Source organism: Marmota monax, unplaced genomic scaffold (assembly GCF_021218885.2).
Source record: "Marmota monax isolate L192 unplaced genomic scaffold, Marmota_monax_Labrador192_F-V1.1 WCK01_AAM20220418_F8-fsc00087, whole genome shotgun sequence".
In the NCBI taxonomy this organism is placed as follows: Eukaryota; Metazoa; Chordata; class Mammalia; order Rodentia; family Sciuridae; genus Marmota; species Marmota monax.
The window spans coordinates 6,416,169-6,435,445 of record NW_026693476.1 but is presented as its reverse complement, the minus strand read 5'-3'; positions in this window follow the sequence as shown (position 1 = coordinate 6,435,445).

Here is a 19,277-nt window from a genome sequence, read left to right as displayed (position 1 = left end):
GTGAGAACATAAAAAGCCTCCAAGGGAAAAAAAAAAAAAAAAGAAGACGACCACTATGAAGAGTCAAATGGAAATTTTAGAACCTAAAAATATAATAACTGAAAAAAACAAAACTTCAATGGATGTGCTCAACATAAACAGAGGGAAAGAAGAACAGAATTTGTGAACTCGAACACGGAGCCATATAAGTCAACCAATCTAAACAACAAAGAAAAAACAGGTAAAACAAAAAGAACACAGTCTCAGGGTCTTATGGAGTAAAAGACCTGTGTCACCAGACTCTTGGAAGGAGCAAGAAAGAGGGCACAGCTAAAAATCTATTCCAAGAAACAATGGCTGAAAATTTCCCAAATTTGGCAAAAGACGTAAATCTACATATTTTCAAGAAACTGAGTGAATCCCAAACATAACAAACCCCCCAAAACCTACGCCAAGACACATCATAGTCCAACTGCCAAAAGCTAAAAACAAAGAAAAAATATTTGAAAGCAACAAAAGAGAAACAAGTCTTTATCTATAGGGGAAACATTTGGAATAATTGCAGGACTCTTGTCACAAACCATGGAGGCCACAAGAAGGTGGGTCAGTATTTTCCTAAGTACTGGAAGAAAAGAATCATCCACCAAGAAGTCTACACCCAGAATTCAAGGATGAAGGGGACATCAATGCATTCTCAGAGAAAGAATTCTAAGAGAATTGTCTCAGTAGACCAACCCGAAAGGAATAACTAAAGGAAATACTCGAAACAGAAAGGAAAAATAAAAGAAGCAATCTTGAAACACCACGAAGTAAGAAGAAAGATTAAAAATATGGAAAGATTTAAAATATACTAGAATTTGGGTACAGATTTTATATATAGGAAGACTTACACCTGTAGTCCCAGCCAGTCCCAAAGCTGAGATAAGAGAATCCCTTGAGCCCAGGAGTTCAGAGAAGCCTGGGCAGCATAGCAAGACTGTCTCTCTCTCTCTCTCTCTCTCTCTCTCTCTCTCTCTCTCTCTCTCTCTTTCTCTCTCTGTTTTTCTTTTTTTTTTTTGGGGGGGGGGGCAGTACCGGGGATTGAACCCAGGGGTGTTTTACCACTGAGCTACATCCCTAACCCTTTTTCATATTTATTTAGAAACAGGGTCTTGCTGAGTGGCTTAGGGCCTCACTAAATTTCTGATGATGGCTTTGAATTTGGGATTCTCTTACATCAGCCAGCCTAGCTACTGGGAATACAGGCTTGCACCACTGGGCTAGCAAGACCCTGTTTCTTAAAAAGACATAAAGGATTGTTACAGAGTAGCAATATATTGAGGCAAAGAATACTCAGGACTGGGAATGCTTCTCCACTGGTAAAATGCTTGCTTAGCATGCTCAAGTCCCGGGGTTCCAACCCCAGCACCACAAAAGTAAAAAAAATACCTTGAATCACTGGATTGAAAAAAGTCCCACTAATTCACGTCTGAAAACCAAAATTATGATCTTTGTTAGTCGTTAAAATTTTGGGGTGTGGCTTTTCTGCAATGTAGCCTATTTATGCTGATTAATTCAATTACAATGGAATATTTTAGTTTTTGTAATTTTCATTTTTATTTTACACTTATATCCATAAATCTTTTAAAAGTACTACTATTTTAAAAAAAATTCTTTAAAATCAATGCAATTTACCACATAAACATAATATAGGAGAAAAATCACAAAACTGGTTCAATGAATGCTGGAGGAAAAACTTGACAAGAAGTAATTAAAGGAATATATTAATTATTTACTTTTAATATTTATTTTTGTGGTGCTGGGGATTGAACCCAAAGAAGTATTTAGAAGGAAAGAGTAGAGCAGAAGTGAATTGAGTGTGGAATTTTTAGAGACAGGAAGACTTACATTCAAATCTTTACCATAAATAAAACCTCTAGCAAGTTGCTTAACTTTTGTAAAATGGATTATTTGGAAGATGAGGGGGATATTGTGTATCAGGGTTGGAGGAGTGGTTCAGTGATAGAGCGCTTGCCTTTTCTTATTTTATTTTATTTATTTACTCATTTAGTAGTATTAGGGGACAAATAGATGAGGATGGTGGGAACACAAGGTTAAGAAAATAATTCTATAAAATAGGCCCACTGTGCTGACCCCCACAGGCTTTCTTTGCCAAAAAATAATTTACCTGCAGCCCTGCCTGGCCTAAAGGGACAGGATATGTCACATTCGTCAGCAATCTACCTGTTATCTGCAAGGAAATGCAGGCAGGAAATAATGTTGACAAGAGGAACCCAAGTTACTTTGAAGGGAGAGACTTTTGTGACCTTTTTAACAAACCAAATTCTGGAAGATAAGAAGAGTTCCTCTTAATCATAAAATCTGTAAGATTGGTTAAAAATCCAATTAGAACTGTCAATCTGAGCCAAGGTGACCTAGAGTTGCCATGGCAGTGGGGACTTGAAAGTCTGATGTCACCCTGCTGTCAGTCAAAAGTCAAGAGGTGGACTGGGGCAGGACTCTCTGGAAATCTTTCTGGGATCCCCAATAAAACTGGAATAGTACATTGTCCCTCTCCTCTCTGAGAAGATCATCCTCTCCCTTGAAGTGTCCCCATTTCCCTTTCCCATCCCTTCAGTAAACTCATTCCTGTTATCCTGAGAGACGTGTCTAAAATCTTTCTGACTTGGTTGCAAGAATTGGGGTTTGAAGGGCGGGGGGGTCTTTGCATTGTCTCAGTTTTTTAGAAGGCCCCCCGCCCTATAAGGGTAGTGCTGGGATTGAATCCAGGGCTTGTAAGTGGAGCTGTAGCTCAATGACTGAACATTTGCCAAGGCTCTGAGTTCTACCCCCAGCATTGTAATAAATAAATAAACAAAAAGAGAAAATAAAAAGAAATTTTAAAAAAAGGGAATACTGTATATCAACAACCACCTGGTGTCTGGCACAAAATAGGAGCTCAATAAGTGATAGTATTAGTATTATGTTTTCATATAGGAAATATATAGATAGATATTCAGATTTATAGTCCTACATTAGAGGAGGATATAAAAATAAAGAATCTGTTAGGGAAAATATGTGAAATAATATAATTAATAATACTTGTATAATTAAGAGGTCACAAAAATTTATATTACATTAGTATCCTAGTTAAAGTTATAATTTAAATAAGCCCTAAGTAGATCAGCAATTAAAAAGAGATAACTCGCAAATAGAAAACGGACAGAGTAGCTGGCTATGATGGTGCATGCCTATAATCCCAGACGCTCAGGAGGCTGAGGCAGGAGGATGGATACACCAAAAGATCAAAACCAGCATCACCAATTTAGCAAGGCTCTAAGCAATTTAGCAAGACCCTGTCTCTAAATAAAATATAAAACAGGCTTGGGATGTGACTCAGGGGTTAAGCACTGCTGGGTTCAATCCCTGGTACCAAAAAGAAAAAGAAAGAAAACTGGCAAGTAGACTGCTATTCAAATGTGAGGGAAGTCTTTAAAAAATATATTTATATTGGGCTGGGGTTGTGGCTCAGAGGTAGAGTGCTTGCCTGGCATTTGTGGCTCTGGGTTCAATCCTCAGTACCACATAAAGTAAAATGAAAACATCGTGTCCACCTATAACTAAAAATAAATAAATATTTTTTTAAAAGCATATATATATATATATATATATATATATATATATATATTTAACGGTAATGGCATTTAATGTAGGGAAGGTACTGGGGATTTAATCCATGGGTACTTTACCACTGAGCTACATCCCCAGCCCTTTATAAATTAAAAAAAAAAGAGTTTTATTTTGAGTTTTACTAAATCGCTAAGGTTGGCATGGAACTTGCCATCCTCCTGACTCAACTTTCTGAGTCACTGGGATTGCAGATGTGCACCACCATGCCCAATAAATGACATTTAATTAAAGAAAAAGTAAGCATTTCCGGTCTCAGTCTGTGTTCCTTGCATTCACCTTTCTTTTGGAATCTTCTTGGACAGGATGTCTTCTAAGATGATTTAAGAATGATTTCTTAAAATAAAAATGTCTCAATTTTAGGGAAGGGGATAGGAATAGGAAAGACCATGGCATGAATCTGACGTAGCTTTCCTATGCACATATGTGAATACCCCACAGTGAATCTCAACATCGTGTACCTCCACAAGACTGGGAGCCTACTGAGAATAAGATATATTCCATGTTTGTATAATTATATCAAAGTAGATTTTAGTGTCATGGATAACTAAAAAGAACAAATAAAAATTTTAAAAGTCTCAAATTTAAAAACCAGGGGGGAAATGTATTTAATGAAAAAGACCAATTCTGATGAAGTTGTAGTGAAACAGGCCTATTCACATGTGGTTATAGCAGCTCAAATTGACAAAGACACTTGAAAAGCCAGAATTTCATGAAAAGTTAATGCAGGATACAATAGGTTTGTATTGTTTTATTCTCAAAATAGATTGTCCAGTTTCTTAATTTCCTTAACGACGAATTGATATTTGCAGGACAAGCAGAGAGGTCAGATTTGGGCCCCAAGTTGCCCTGGCAGCATCAAATGTAGGTCAGTTCTGTGAAGTCTGGGGAGTTATCCCACTCCTTCAGCAATTTTGAATTTCCTGTACCAAATTCCTTCCATTCAGAACACCTAGAATTCCGAGGGTGGTTTCAGTTCTTTGCACGAAACCCTGACTGCTGAATGGCTTTGGGCAGCACAGCCCAAGGGGCCGGGGAAGAGACTCAATCGGATGAAAAGAGCATTCCAGCAAGAGTAGAGCTGCTTATGCCAGCAGGCTTCTCTCATATCAACCTAGATCCCTGCTAATACAGCTAAACCCATTTATTTCTTTTCCATCCATTGTTAATCACTTCACATTGGGCTCCCAATCAGAAGAAGGAAGCCACCACAACCTACCTCCCTTATCAACAGGGGATGCTCCAAGACTCCCAGCGAATGCCTGTGGATATAGTACCATACCATATGTAGGCTGGGTTTTTCCTTTACCTACAAAGTTTAATTTCTAATGTGGGTAAGAGAGTACCATAGCTAATAATAAAACAGGGCAATTATAGCATTCTATGACAGCGTACTGTAAAATAAATTATGTGAATATTTTTTCTTATTCTCTTGCTCTTGCAAAATATCTTATTGCACTTCTTGTGATGATGTGACCCCCTCCCCCCCACACACACACACAATTAGGGTTGCAACTGACACAGGTTATTGAAATTGCAGAAAGAAAATCACAGACAAGGGAGGTGCTGTGGTTTGGATATGCATCCCCTGAAGGTCCATATGCTAAGGGTTTGGTCCCCAGGGGGGCACTATTGAAAGATGGTGGAACTTTTAGGAGGTGGGGCCTGCATAGGTCCTTAAGTCATTAGAGGCATGCCCATGACAGGGACTGTGGGACCCTGGCCCCTTCCTCTTCTTCTGTGTTTCCTAGATCATGGAGTGAAAGGGTTTGCTCTTCCACGTGTCCCCACTATGATGTGCTGCCTCACCACAGGTCCAAAACAACGGAGCCAATCAATGATGGACTGGAAGCTTCGAAACCATGAGCCAAAAGAAATCTATTCTCTTTTTAAGTTAACTATCTCAGGTGTTTAATTATGATAGCAAGCTAACACAGGACTGCTGTAATGTCTCTGCCAGAGAACGCTACACGTTAGCTCAGCCCTGTTGTGCCTGGGACATGATCACAGAATTCCCTTCCCACCTGATGATGAGCCAAATATGTCATGATGAGTACATGAAAGAAGTTTTGTCAAAAGCCTGAGTGAAGGGACTGGGGTTATGGCTCAGCGGTAAAGCACTCGCCTTGCACATGCAAGGCCCTGGGTTCAATCCTCAGCACCACATTTAAATAAATAAAATAAAGTTAAAAAAAAAAGCCTGAATGAAACTGGGCTTGGTGGTGCGCACCTGTAATTCCAGCCACTCAGCCACTCAGAAGGCTGAGGCGGGGGGGGGTCACAAACTCCAGGCCAGCCTCAGCAAGTTAGGAAGAACCTGTCTCAGAATAGTTTTTTTTTTTTTTTTTTTTGTACCAGGGATTGAACCCAAAGTTGTTTATTTATTTATTTATTTTGATGCTGGGGATTGAACCCAGGGCTTTGTGCATGCGAGGCAAGTGCTCTACCAACTGAGCTATATCCCCAGCCCAAAGTTGTTTAATCACTAAACCACATATCCAGCCCTTATTTGTTAGTTTGTTTGTATGTTTTATTTTGAGACAATGTCTCGCTACGTTGCTAAGGCTGATCTTGAACTTGCAATCCTCCTGCCTCAGCCTCCTGAGTCACTGGGATTACAGTCATGTGCGATGGCAGGCTCAAAATAAAAAAAAAAAAAAATTAAAAGGGCTAGAATTAGCTCAGTGGTAGAGCAATTGCCTCGTATGCTCCAGGTCCTGAGTTCAATTCCCAGTTTAAAAAAAAAAAGCCAAGGTGAGATAAGAGAACTTCATCACATCAGACTTGTCCCCTGAAGCTAATTTCCCCTTAGTTGACACTGGGCTGCAAATGTATTAATACCTGTGATGAGTGATCAGCCATTAATAAATTATGCTGGTTGTTTTACTCTATTGTCATGAAATATTCAGAGCTATAAAGATGTTTCAATTTAAATATTCACCAGGGCTCTAGTTCAATTTAGCAGTAAACTCAGATTTCATCATATTTTTGCCCAGATCAGATATAGAGCACAAAATAATAGTTCCAGGAAAAAGCACCAAAGGGCAGACCCCCTACAGAAGGTGGAGAACTCCACAATAAAGAAATATTTGATATGGTAGTGGCCAGAACCCTCTTTTGAGGTATAGAATTCCTGGGTCCTGTCCCAAGCCTGGCATTGACTACACTGAGGACTTGGGGCACATCTGAGCTCGTCTGGAAGCCATATTGGAGCTGGCAGGAGTGAGTGAACCTGGGCCTTTCTTCTTAAATTGCAGAGTAGTTGTTTCCAGGGTAGAGCCCGACTAAACAGTATCAGAGTGAAGGCCAAAGCGAACAGTGTCAGACTCAAGATGATGAAAACAGCAGAGTTCACCAGAGAGACTAGACCTCGGGGCTTTCCTCTATCCCCTTCTGTCAATTTTGAGGACTTAGTTAGAGCCAAAGAAGAGTAGGTGTAAGGATCAGGATTGGGAGTAAAATAAGGGAGGTATCCAGGGCAAAAAGTTTAAGGAGACATTCATTTGCAAGGACCAACCTGACCCTGGCATGATATTGAGAGTGAGTGCTCCCTTAAATTTTGTGCCTCCTTGTCTCAAAAGAATCCTGTTCCTTGTTGAGGCTCAGAATATGACACTGCTACCTCCAGATGGCTTGGTGGTGCAGGCCTGTTATCCTAACAATTGCAAGTTCAAGCCGAGCCTAGGCAACTTAGCAAGATCCTATCTCAAAATTTAAAAAAAAAAAAAGGGCTGAGGGTGTAGTTCAGTGGTAGAGCTGGGTTCGATCCCCAGTATCTCTCTCTCTCTCTCTCTCTCTCTCACACACACACACACACACACACTACAAAGAAAAGGAAGAAAGAAAGAATATGATACCCCAAAACATGGCACCTTGGCCATTGGAAAAGCTGCAGAAGAAGAAAGGTCACTGTGACCTTCTCCTTCTTTCTATGTGAAGCAAGGTCATAAAGGAATCCTCTAACCTACTTTTGAAAGTACGACACCAGACCCTTGTTCCAGAGTGGTTCTGCCCAGTACCCAGAGAGAAGGAAGGCTACATACACAAAAAGATCAAGAAGAATCTGAATATCACACCTGGCTAGATACCCCACTCTGATCATTGCCAGAGGTCATATCCTCTTCATCCAATCAGGTTTCTCCACAACTATCCACTTTTTCCAATCAGACTTAACATTAGAAACACCCAGTCTTCCCTGGTTCTGTGGCCGAACCAGGCCCATTTTGCCGGCTTGGCAGTATACCAATCACTCAAGTGGGAGGAGCCAATCAAGTGGAGATGGGAAAGCAAGCCTCAAATATGCCTTCCCAGGGGTAGGGTGGTGTGAGGTGTGGGGGTGATTAGAGAGGAGGAAGCTTGACATAAACAGCGGTCTGTGCACGTGGAGTCAAATTTCATGGCTCTTCATATCTCACGGGATGCATGTTCAGAGAGCAGCAGCGTTAGCCTGATCCAAGAGTTTTTCTCTGAGGACAAAAGGTTACCCAGTGCACACCTGCACAGGCCCAAGTGAAGGGTCAATGGTTTCAACTGGTTCGAGAGAGACAATATCAGCATTCAAGTTCCCCCAGAACAACTTAGGGACCCTTACCATTGTGACCTGTAAGTCAGCGGAGTTATCTATAACAAAGTTAATGGGAGTGGACTGCTTAGCTAGGTGATCTCTAAAATTAGGGACAATAGCAAGTCTAAACGCTAGGGAAGCTAGAAGGTTTATACAGGTTTTCTCTCAGGCCTTCAGGCAGTCATTTCTGAAGGCGCCCATGTCCTCTGAAACTTTGGTAAATGGGTAGGCTTTTCTCTTGTTCGTCTGTTATAACTTGTTGTGGGGAATCAGCCGTGACCCTTGCAAAGGGCAAGGAAAAGGTACTATATTTTTCTGCCTTCCACCCTGATCCAGAGCTCCCCAGACAGACAACTGAAGAGCCAGCTCCCTGCTTGCCCATGTACCCACACCCTCTTCTCCTGTTTCCCATGTTTCTGAGGTTTCTCTCACTGCCTGGCCCAAGCACAGTACCGTGAATGTCAAATCTTAGATTAGAATTCAAAGGTGGCAGTGACATTTAGTGCCATTAAGGCCTCCCCTGCTTGGACCAGAAATGGGCCAATGGGGTAATTCACTCAGGAAATTACATAAGAGTTTATTTTAGGAGTATACATATGTAATATACATTACACACATACGATTTTTTTTTGGTACGAGGGATTGAATCTTTTTATTTATTGAGACACGGTGTTGCTTAGGGCCTCACTAAGTTGCTGAGATTGACTTTGAACTTGCCATCCTCCTGCCTCATTCTCCCCAGCCACTGGGATTATATTGGCATGCGCCACCTCACCTGGCAATTTTAAAAAATTATTATGTCACAAGGCCTCAGCCATACATATGGTAATGAATGAGAAGAAAATTTCTTTTTCCCCTTAATATATATCAGCTTTGCAAACAGGAGCAGTGGGAAGGTTACTTTAAGGCTTCAGTGGCAAGGTATGGAAGGGTATTTTGGGCAGGTTTTTTGTCTTTTGGGTTTTTTTTTCCCCCCAGTACTGGGTATTGAAACCAGAGCTATATCCTCAGCCCTTTTCATTTTTAATTTTGAAAGAGGGTCTCCCTAAATTCCTGAAGCTGGAATTCCAATTTGCAATCTTCCTGCCTCAGCCTCCCCAATTACAGGTGAGGTGTCACCCAGTTGGTTTGGGGCATTTATTTATTTGTTTATTTATTTATTTCACAAATGGAGCACAACTTTTTATTTCTCAGGTTGTACGTGATGTAGAGTTACACCATTCCTGCACTCATACCCATATGTAGGGATGATAATGTCCGTATCATTCTCCCATCTCCCCCCCGCCCCATGGGCTGTCCTGTGGCAGCTGAGTTTGAAAGATGCTACCTTGGAGGGGATCCATGGCAATCATATTTTGGGAAAGTTCTACTTGAGTCAGGTAAGGGAAATTCAGATAAGAGGGGTTTTTTTTTTCCTGCATCTTCTGTGCTCACAAGTTTTCCTTTGCTTTACCAGCTCTGAAGGTCAGGGTGAGTCCCCGTACCTTCAGGACGCTGGACTGGCTCCCTTATGTCCCACTGTCTGCCCCAGCCTACCAAAAAGGTCTCAGGACACCGTATGTCCTGAGACCTAGGCCCTGTATAGGGGAGAGAAAACATCTTTTCCCTGTCCTCGGAGATAACTGGGGCCCCTATTTTTAAAAAGACAGACTGGCAGAAGAAAAACATGCATGATTTATTTACTATAAGTTTTATGGGACAAGGGATCTTTCATAAGGAAATGAAGAATCCCTCAAAACAGGTAGACCTGGACATTTTTATGACAGGTTTGATGGACAGTAGGCAGTCACGGAGACAGACAATAGGGCAGAAAGGGCCTGATGGAATAGTAATAATCTCGGGAAACTTGGCCAGACCTGTTGGTTCGTCGGATTCTTCTGTGTCCCTTCATCTGTGAAGATAAAGGTGTTCTTTTCCTCTGAGTATAAAGAGGGCGATTCTCACAGGAATGTCTAATGACCAGCTTTAGGGGAAGATCAAAAAATTCTTCCTACTTTTTTACAACCTGCTGTCAGGGAGAAGGGCAGAGGAAGATAGAGAGACCTTCCTTCAGCTTAAAACAGTCAATATGCCAAGGTGCCGTATCCTGGGGTAGCAAGTCCTGGAACCCCATCATCAGGAACTCAGGCTGTGTCCCTTCTGCCACATTCCGCTGATCAAAGGAAGTCCTAAGGGAAGTGTGGGTTCAAAGGTCAAAGAAATAGACTCCACCTCTGAGGGGAGGAGCAGAATGGAATTTATGGCCCTATTTAATCCACCACAAAATTTGGCTAGATAGCAGGTAGGTGAAAGTGCCCTGTATCTTCCTGAACTGGAGCCCTGAATGAACCACCCCATCCCTTACCCCCTGCAGAAGATCTGCAAAAGCTTCCCTCCCTCCCTCTCTCTCAACTTTTTTTTTTTAGTTCCTGGGATTCAACCTAGTGACATTCTACACCCAGCTACATCTTCAGCCCTTTTCATTTTTTTTTTTTTTTTAATTTTGAGACAGGGTCTCTATAAATTGCTGAGGCTGGACCTTGAGCTTGCAATCCTCCTGCCTCAGCCTCTGGGATTAGAGGTGTGCACCACTGCACCCAGCCGCATCTCTCTCTCTCTCTCTCTCTCTCTCTCTCTCTCTCTCTCTCTCTCTCTCTCCTCTGTAGATCAGCTGAAGGCAAGTTCTATGACCTTGATAGTGTCACTTTTCCTCTGTGGCTCTCCCTCCCAACAAGGGGACCCATTCTGTCCCCCACCTCAGGCCCTCACTTCTCTTCAGCAGGGGCATGGGAAGAACTCTCAGAATGGAGTGGAGAACTAGGAAAGCCCCTCGAAGCTTCTGGATCTCCTAGAAGCAAAAGAAGACTTGGGAAAACAGGACAGTTCGATCTGGTGAACCTGAGTGGTGGTGTGGAGGGGTTGGAAACAGCTGGGAACAGTCACCTTTAACTTCCTGACCTTGGAGAGGCCCTGGGCTGCCCCGGGTATCGATTGCTAGCAATCGGGGCTCTCTGTCCTGCCTGGTGAGAGCATATACTAATACGTAATGGCCCACAATGACTTCTCCTGGGACTCAGCCCAGGTAGGAGCCCAGGCATTTGAAAATAATAATGGCTTTTCTTCCCTTTTTAGCTTCAGTGTGTTCGCTCCCCGCCTGAAAGGCCTCATTAACCCTAGTGCATTTGATAATTAGGTTGTTTCTCGGGTTCATTAAATACTTCCAGTCAATATAGATAAAAGGGGCTGGGATGTAGCTCAGTTGGTAGGGTGCTTGCCTTGCATGCACAAGGCCCTGGGTTCAATCCCAGCACCACAAAAAAGAATTCTGCTTCTGGTCAAGACAAAAAGAATCAGAGAGCCTAATTCTCCTTAAATAGGTGTCTCTTTTATCGAAAGAGGATCAGAGGATGCTTGATTCTTATATGCCTGGGTTCAACAGAGAAAGGACGAAGCCAGAGGCCCCCTAGTGGGGACAAAGGGAAGAGACAATTCCAATGTGTGGCAGCTCACAAGCTGAGCCTGAGTTTTCTCATCTGTTACATAAGCCTCAGGATCAGAGGTCAATGACCACAGTCATTCTTTTTGGGGGGAGTGGTGCTAGGGATCGAACCCAGGGGCTTGTGCATGCAAGGCAAGCACTCTACCAACTGAGCTATATAAGGAAAAATTGTGGGTTTTAAAAATTAAATGGGATTCCTGCGTGGAATCCATCCTCCTCTGCCTGATTTGTCTTTGACTAGACTATTTTCAAGCTCTGTAGAGATAGAAGTTAACTTGTAAAAATAGTAATAATGGTACCAAAATTAACACCTTTCTAAATGTGTCCAAATTGTATGCAAATGTGTCCATTCCATAGCAGAATGCAATAGCCCAACTTGCCAGTTCTTCCATTTTGCTTCCATTTGTAAATTCACTCTGATGTTCCCTAACTGAAAATAAACTTGTGTTTTCTTTGGCATTGGTGGTGATATCTTAGGGTTTTCTCATTCATTAATGAGCTAGACTCTTTGCATTTTATAGCTGTATTCCAGTGGTGATTATTAATCCTTTAACTTTCTACAGAAGCAGATGAGGAGGCCCAGAGAAGAAATGAACTCTTTCCTGAGATCACACAGCTTCGCTGTCCTGAAGCCCTGACCTGAGCTCTTTTAGCTGCTCTATGCACAATAAATAGTCTCTGAGGTACCTCACAGGACGGCCCGGAGGACCAGAAAGTGGAAAAGAAAATAAAACTGGTGTGAAAAAAACTGATGTCACAGAGGCCAGAGCTTCCTGTGTGGGCTGTGACTGTCATAGAGTCTTGGGCTCCAGGCACTCCTTGCCTCACAGGGCCTTGGGAAGGAGGCTTGTAGAAGTGCTGTGGTGATTTAAAAATACATTTCTTTGATATTCCTCCATTCGAGGGTTGGAACCTTAGAGAGGTAGAAGTAATTCCCCTCCCTTCCGTGTGGTTGGATTTAGTGACTCATTCCTAACAAACAGAATGGAACGGAAGTGATGTTGTGTGTGAGTGTGACAGGGACAGGGAGGAAGAGGGAGGCTCTAGATCAGACAGTAGCGCTGTAGGGCTAGGGTGGAGCTCACGCAGAGCACTTGCCCACCCCCCCACCCCACCCCCAGGAGGCCCTGGGTTTGATTCCCAGCAGCACAAACTAAACAGAATGCCAGCATGGCGCCTTCCATCTTGGTCACCCTCTCCCTCTGGGAGAAGGCATCAGTTCTGCCTGAGAATACTCGGTGCTGTGAAGAGGCCCCTGAGGCCTTCAGCCACACTCCTGTGGAGTAAAGTCCTTGATTTGACCAGGAGGTGGCAGTAGCACAGGATGAGCCTTAGTTAGGCCCTGTCCTGACAGGACTGCCTGCGGGGGAAGGCGGCTGGCAAGAGGCCTTCCATAAGCAATGACTGAGGCTGTCACCTGGAACTGGAGGGCAGGGGAGCTCCTGGGGGCAGGGGAGATTGGAGAAGATCGTTTTGGGTGTCTAGACGATGTCCCTCCTCAGCACACAGGGCAGAGTCTCTGGGTCAGAGAGGAAGGGCAGCCACGATTTGGGGTGTGTTAGAGCTCCAGAGTTTACTGTGTCTATGGCCAGCAGATGTGGGATGGTAGTGTGTGGAGTATGCAAATCAGTCAGGGTCTATGAAATCATGGCATTTGCAGGTAAATGGATGGAGTTGGAGAATATCATGCTAAGTGAAGTGAGCCAGTCCCCAAAAAACAGAAGCCGAATGTTCTCTCCGATAAGTGGATGCTGATCCATAAGAGGGGGGGTGAGGCATGGGAAAAATGGAGGAACTTTGATTGCACAAAAGGAAGGGAGGGGTGGAGAGGGTGCATGGGGGCAGGCAAGATGGTGGAATGAGATGGACATCATTACCCTAGGTACATGGATGACTGCACGTATGGTGTGACACTACATCGTGTGCAACCGGAGAAATGAAAAGTTGGGCTGCAGTTGTGTACAGTGAATCCAAATGCATTCTGCTGTCGTATATACCTCACCAAGGTTAATTAATTAATTTTTTAAAAATCAGGCAGGTTCTAAATGACTAGCAATACATCTGGACTACCTTTAAAACAATTGGGTCTGTCAGAATTTGAGTTTGGCACTGCAGGCTTTTGAGTCAATGAAGAAATAAACAACACAGCGCCAAGGCAGAGCCGATGTGTGTTTGGCTCCTATACGTGACACACGTCAGTCTCAGAGTGTTTAGTTCCAGTCAAGCTTTCAGATGACTGGCACCCTGAAAGAGCTTGACTGAATCTTCATGAGAAACCCCCGGCAGCTTAGCTCCCAGGTTCCCAACATCAGACACCATGTGAGAAAAATCTATGTTTGCTTTCTAAGCTATTAAGCTTTGGATGCTTGTTATGCAGCAGTAGGTAACTAATACAAACTCCTTGAGAAATGAGTCGGTGCCGATGTGTAGAGCCTAACTCTGTGCTCATGTCCATTTGTTGCACCAGAGTTCTTTCTCTGTCACCTTCTTCCCTGCCCAATGCCGGGAGGATCTCAGAGAAGATTTATCTCTGTCCTAACCGATTTTGTCCTTGGCTGTGGTTCCTAGTAATTGACTCTGATTAGGTCTCAATGAAGGAACTGGCTTTGCCATGTCCCATCCTGTTTTTCCAGAATGAATCTAAAGGAGTTTCTTCCCAGCAAGAGTAGCCTCCTCCTTGCCCAAGCTCATGGGGCTGGTGCCCTGGGACCCAGATCCTCTCACAGCACAGCCCACAACCCTCACAGAAGGAGACACACTGCCAGGCTGATTCTGCTTTCCAAGATATCTGTCCTCTATCCATCTCTCAGCTCTTGGCTGGCCAGGAAGTCAATGAAGCCTCTGAGGCTCCAGGAGACCCATGCAGCAGCCAGAGAAGGAGAGGCATCCTGGGTGCTGTCCTCCAGACAATGGCTCCCACTGGACCCTGTGTGCCCACCTCTGGCCTCCATCTGGGGCTACAGAAGTTGGGGATTTCTTGTTTGTCTCAGGGATGCTCTACTGCTGAGCTATAGCATCAGCCCTTTTAATTTTGGGGGTGGGTGGGTGGGTACCAGGGATTGCACTCAGGGACACTGGACCACTGAGTCACATCCCCAGCCTTATTTTGCATTGTATTTAGAGACAGGGTCTCACTGAGTTGCTTAACACCTCTCTTTTGCTGAGGCTGACTTTTGAACTCACAGTCCTCCTGCCTCAGCCTCCTGAGCCTCTGGGATTACAGGCGTGCGCCACTGCGCCCAGCCCTTGTAATTTTTTAATTTTGACACAGGGTCTCGCTAAATTCCTCAGGCTGACCTCAAACTTGCAATCCTCCAACCCCAGCCTCACGAGTCACTGGGATTACAGGTGCACATTAGCAGTCAGAAGTTGGAGGGCGGGGCTAGGGATGTGGCTCAAGCGGTAGCGCGCTCACCTGGCATGCGTAAGGCCCGGGTTCGATCCTCAGCACCACATACAAACAAAGATGTTGTGTCCGCCGAGAACTAAAAAATAAATATTAAAAAAAAAAAAAAAAAAAAAGAAGTTGGAGGGCAAGGTTTACTCTGAAACTCCACTTGGCCCAGCAGAAAGCTAAGACACACAGGTTATGGTATAGCTATGACTGGACTCCAGGACCTGACTTTAAACCCAGAGCTCAGACAGCTGGGTGGTCCCTCACCCACCTCCCCAGACTCCAGATCTGGTATGGAAAGACCTTTAGCCCAGCTAAAGGAGGGCTCTTTCCTGCTCCCCAACTTTACAGGAGCCTTTTCCAGGGCCTCTCTTTGGTCTGGTAAACTCTGACCTGCCTTCAGACTTCAGTGCAAAGGCTACTTTTTCTGACCCTCTCTTGACCTCTCAGAGCGGTCAGGCCAGCCTGTCCAACAACACCACCTGCAGCCTGCATCCTATGCTGGTCCCTTGGGGCATTCCCCAGGATTTGAATTTTTGCTTACGTTTATCCAGGCAATGAAGATCTGTATCTGTACTTTAACAATCTCTGATTGTTACACCCTCAAGTCGAAGAACCACTAGGTTAATTCCTGAACCCACTGGCAGCCGCTCCTGCCGCCTAGCTTAGTTGAGCCAAGCTTGGGGGCTTGGGCTGCCAGAAGGAAGTTCATAGGGTCAGGATCAGGCCACAGATACTTCATAAAAGAACTAGAAAAAATTCAGTAGGAGTCCACCTGTCACCAGGCTGCTTACGGGGGCAGGGGTCCATGCCACTGGGTGACTGTCCTACTGTACACTGATGGCTCCATCCTCCAGGGTGCAGGGCAGAACTTTGACTGTGGGACAAGTGCGTGTCCCCAGGACTGCTGAGGCTGCTGGCAGCCAGGGCCCTGCTCACTTCCTCACTCCAGTCCTGGTGCGTCCTGAGGACAGTGGCAGCGACTGCAGCACCCTACACTCTCCACAGCCTGGTGCGGGCCTGGCACCTGCACAGAGCCCTGAACTGTGGCTCTGCCTGGCAGAAGCTGAGCAGCATGAGAAGAGCCTCCAGGTGCCAGAGCTGCCTGGGCTCCAAGAGGGCGGCTGCACCAGGGGAGGACGAGCCCCTCTAGCTCTCCAGCCGGGGCCCCGCAGCAGGGTCAGCTGCTAACCAGGGATTGCTGGGTTGGGAGGGAGGCTGGCCAAGATGACTTCTATAAATTGTCAATTGCTTGTCATGAGTCTCTTTCTACAGCTTTTTAACTTCTGGGTAAGTAAAGTCACCATGGAGGAACCTTCAGTGCTAGGTAAGGAAGGAGGGTTTGGCCAATGGGTCTAGGCCAAGGTTTCTGAAATCACTGCTCAGGAGCACTTCCCTATGCCTCTACCTGAGGTCCTCTCAGCTGACCAGACCCTGAGCAAAGGCCTGGTGAGGCTAGTCATGATCCCCCATTCCCTCATCTCTGCCCTCCTCTGATTAAAGAGGATACAGCCTGGGTTGGCCCTGCAGAGAGGGTGTATAAGGGAGGGGAATCTCAAGTCAGAAGAACTTGCTTTTATTATCAACAAAGTTCCAAGTGATGTCAGCTCATTCCTACCATGCTGGGACTTTAATTAAATTTTAAACCCTTATTTCCTTTTTTTGAATTTCCATGTATCCAAGGAGAAAATTACAACAAATTTAGTTCTAGGTCTAATTGACTTTTATTCATGATTCATGAATTGAGCAACACCTCATTCTCTCTTTTTTTTTTTTTTTGGTACTGGGAATTGAACCCAGGGTTGCTTTACAGATGAGCCACATTCCCAGTCCTTTTTTAAAATTTATTTATTTGTTTATTTATTTATTTTTATTTTGGGAAAGGGTCTAGCTAAATTGCAGAGGGCCTCCCTAAGTTGCTGAGGCGGGTGTTGAACTTGCCTCAGCCTCCCAAGTCACTGGGATTACAGATGTGCACCGCTGTGCCTCGCTGGGCAACATCTCATTCTATAAAATAGAATAAGTCAAGTGTTCCAAAGTACTGAACAGAGGAGTTTGATCTTACAGACAAAAGAAAAGAAAGAAAAGAAAAGAAAAGAAAAGGGCTGAAAGAAGCAATCCTTCTCACTGGCTCTCCTGATTTTGTGGAAGTGTGGAACAGTGACTCTGTTTTGGCTTGGTCTGCTGGGCCCAGTGCAGAATTTCAGTCCAAACCAATAGCCTCCTATGAATTGTATTTAGCACATGGAAAGTACTTCATGTTCCTTGTCTTCGGGTAAACAGTTAATGAAAGCTCAGCTAATGATGATGGAGAACTGTGATTTCCTTGGGAGCCTGTTTTATTTCATTTTCTTTTACTTCCTAGAAGAAGCAGCATCAGGGGTTGGGGTTGTGGCTCAGCGGTAGAATGAACACTCACCTAGCACGTGCGAGGCCCTGGGTTTGATCCTCATCACCACATAAAAATAAATAAACAAAATAAAGATATTGTGTCCAACTACAATTTAAAAAGAAAAAGAAAATAAACAGCATCAGAGTGGGGAAGGAAATGACTTTAGCAGTCATCTGCTGAAGACAGCAGGACTCCTTGTCAGGGCTTTGGTAATATCCCTACAACAATGTAAACAGGACCTGTTACTCTCATCATTCTAAGGAGGCCAGATGGGAGAGTCACGGGAACTGGGCTCTCACACACGGTGGGGGCAGCTCCTGGAGGAGGGGATGCCCAGGTGCAGGAGTGGGTGGGGAAATAGGGGCCAGGATCCTGGTTTGAGGTTGCAGGGCGGCTGTGGGCCACACGAGGGCGCACCCGCACTGCCGCATCTGGGCTGGGGGGGTAGCAGGATGGAATGAAGACCTGACAGGACCTTCTGGAGGGGGAGGGGAGGAGGGCGGGAAGAGACTGACTGTCCTTTGCACCCAAGGACTGGCCCCCTCTCTCCAGGCTTCTTGAAGAAGGCTGGTGTGATGTCCCGGGGAGCCCTGGAAACAGATGGCTTTCAGGTCCTGAGGAATTGATGGTAGGTCAGGACTGTCTTTGTGGGGGAAGGGGGGCTGTTTGCGCCTATTGAGGTGTGTTTCCTGTTGATCCAAGAGTGTTTGCTGTTGGGTTGGAGAGGCTGCATGCACACCACAGAGGTGTCAGTGTGGAGTGTGGGCTCCCCAGGGATATAGTGTGGGAGGTGGCAGTGGGAATGTTCTGGTTCCAGAAGGCTGGGGCTGGTGCTAACAAGGAGAGAGGACCCTGAAGCAAGATCCAGCCCTCATGGACCCAGACAGGTTTCCTCGTCTGAGGCAGGGACGAGCCTCCATGTTTGGCCAAGCTGGGCACATCCCCCTGCCCTAGCCCAGCAGGACCACATAGTGGTGGCTTCCCCACCAGCCTGTGTCCTCCATGTCCTCTAGTGGTCCTCCTTTCCCAGCAGAGGCAATAGTTCACAGCAGTGCCAAGCCCTGCAGCCTGTCCAGTTCTGCCATTCAAGGACCTGGAGTTACCAAGATTTGCCCAGGGACACAGCCGATGTCTTGTGACCCGAGGAATAGCACTGGTCTTCCCCCCCCCCCCGCAAAGCTGCATGGGGCAGTTGGCAAAGAACCCAGATTGGGGGTGGGAGGGGCAGCTGCCGTGAGCCTGGAGGCTTCTGCCCACTCCCACTGTGGTCACCAGACAGCTCCTTCACATGAATGAGCTCTGCAGGCTGTACCCTGGCCTGGTGTCTCAGCCGGGGATTTGAAGGCATTAGAGTTGGTAGAAATTAAACCCGGGTGGGGACCTCAGGTCAGTAGGCTGAGGCTCTGGACAGCGTCCCAGAGCAGAGGGAAGAGGAAGTCCTGAGGCTTCTTGGAGCCAGATTGGGAGGGGAAAGAGCAAGCCCAGGAGTCCTTGGATTCTGAAACCCGGGGCAAGAACAGGACTCTGTGGTGCCCAGAAGACCCCCTACTGGGAATGGAAAGGACTCTCTGGAGGTCCTGGTTGGTTCCTCTCTCCCTGTGCAGATTCCCCAGCCCATATTCCCCTCTGCATCTTGGCCTTGGCTCTCTCCACCCCCTCCTTCCCAAGGGCTTCAATAACTGGGACCATGTGATAAGTGTGAGAGGAAAACATCATTCAGGAACCTGACCCCTCCAGGGAGTGGCAGGACTTATAGTGAGCAGGGGATCCCAGGAGCAAGACTCCAAGAAAGCATTGGTATCAA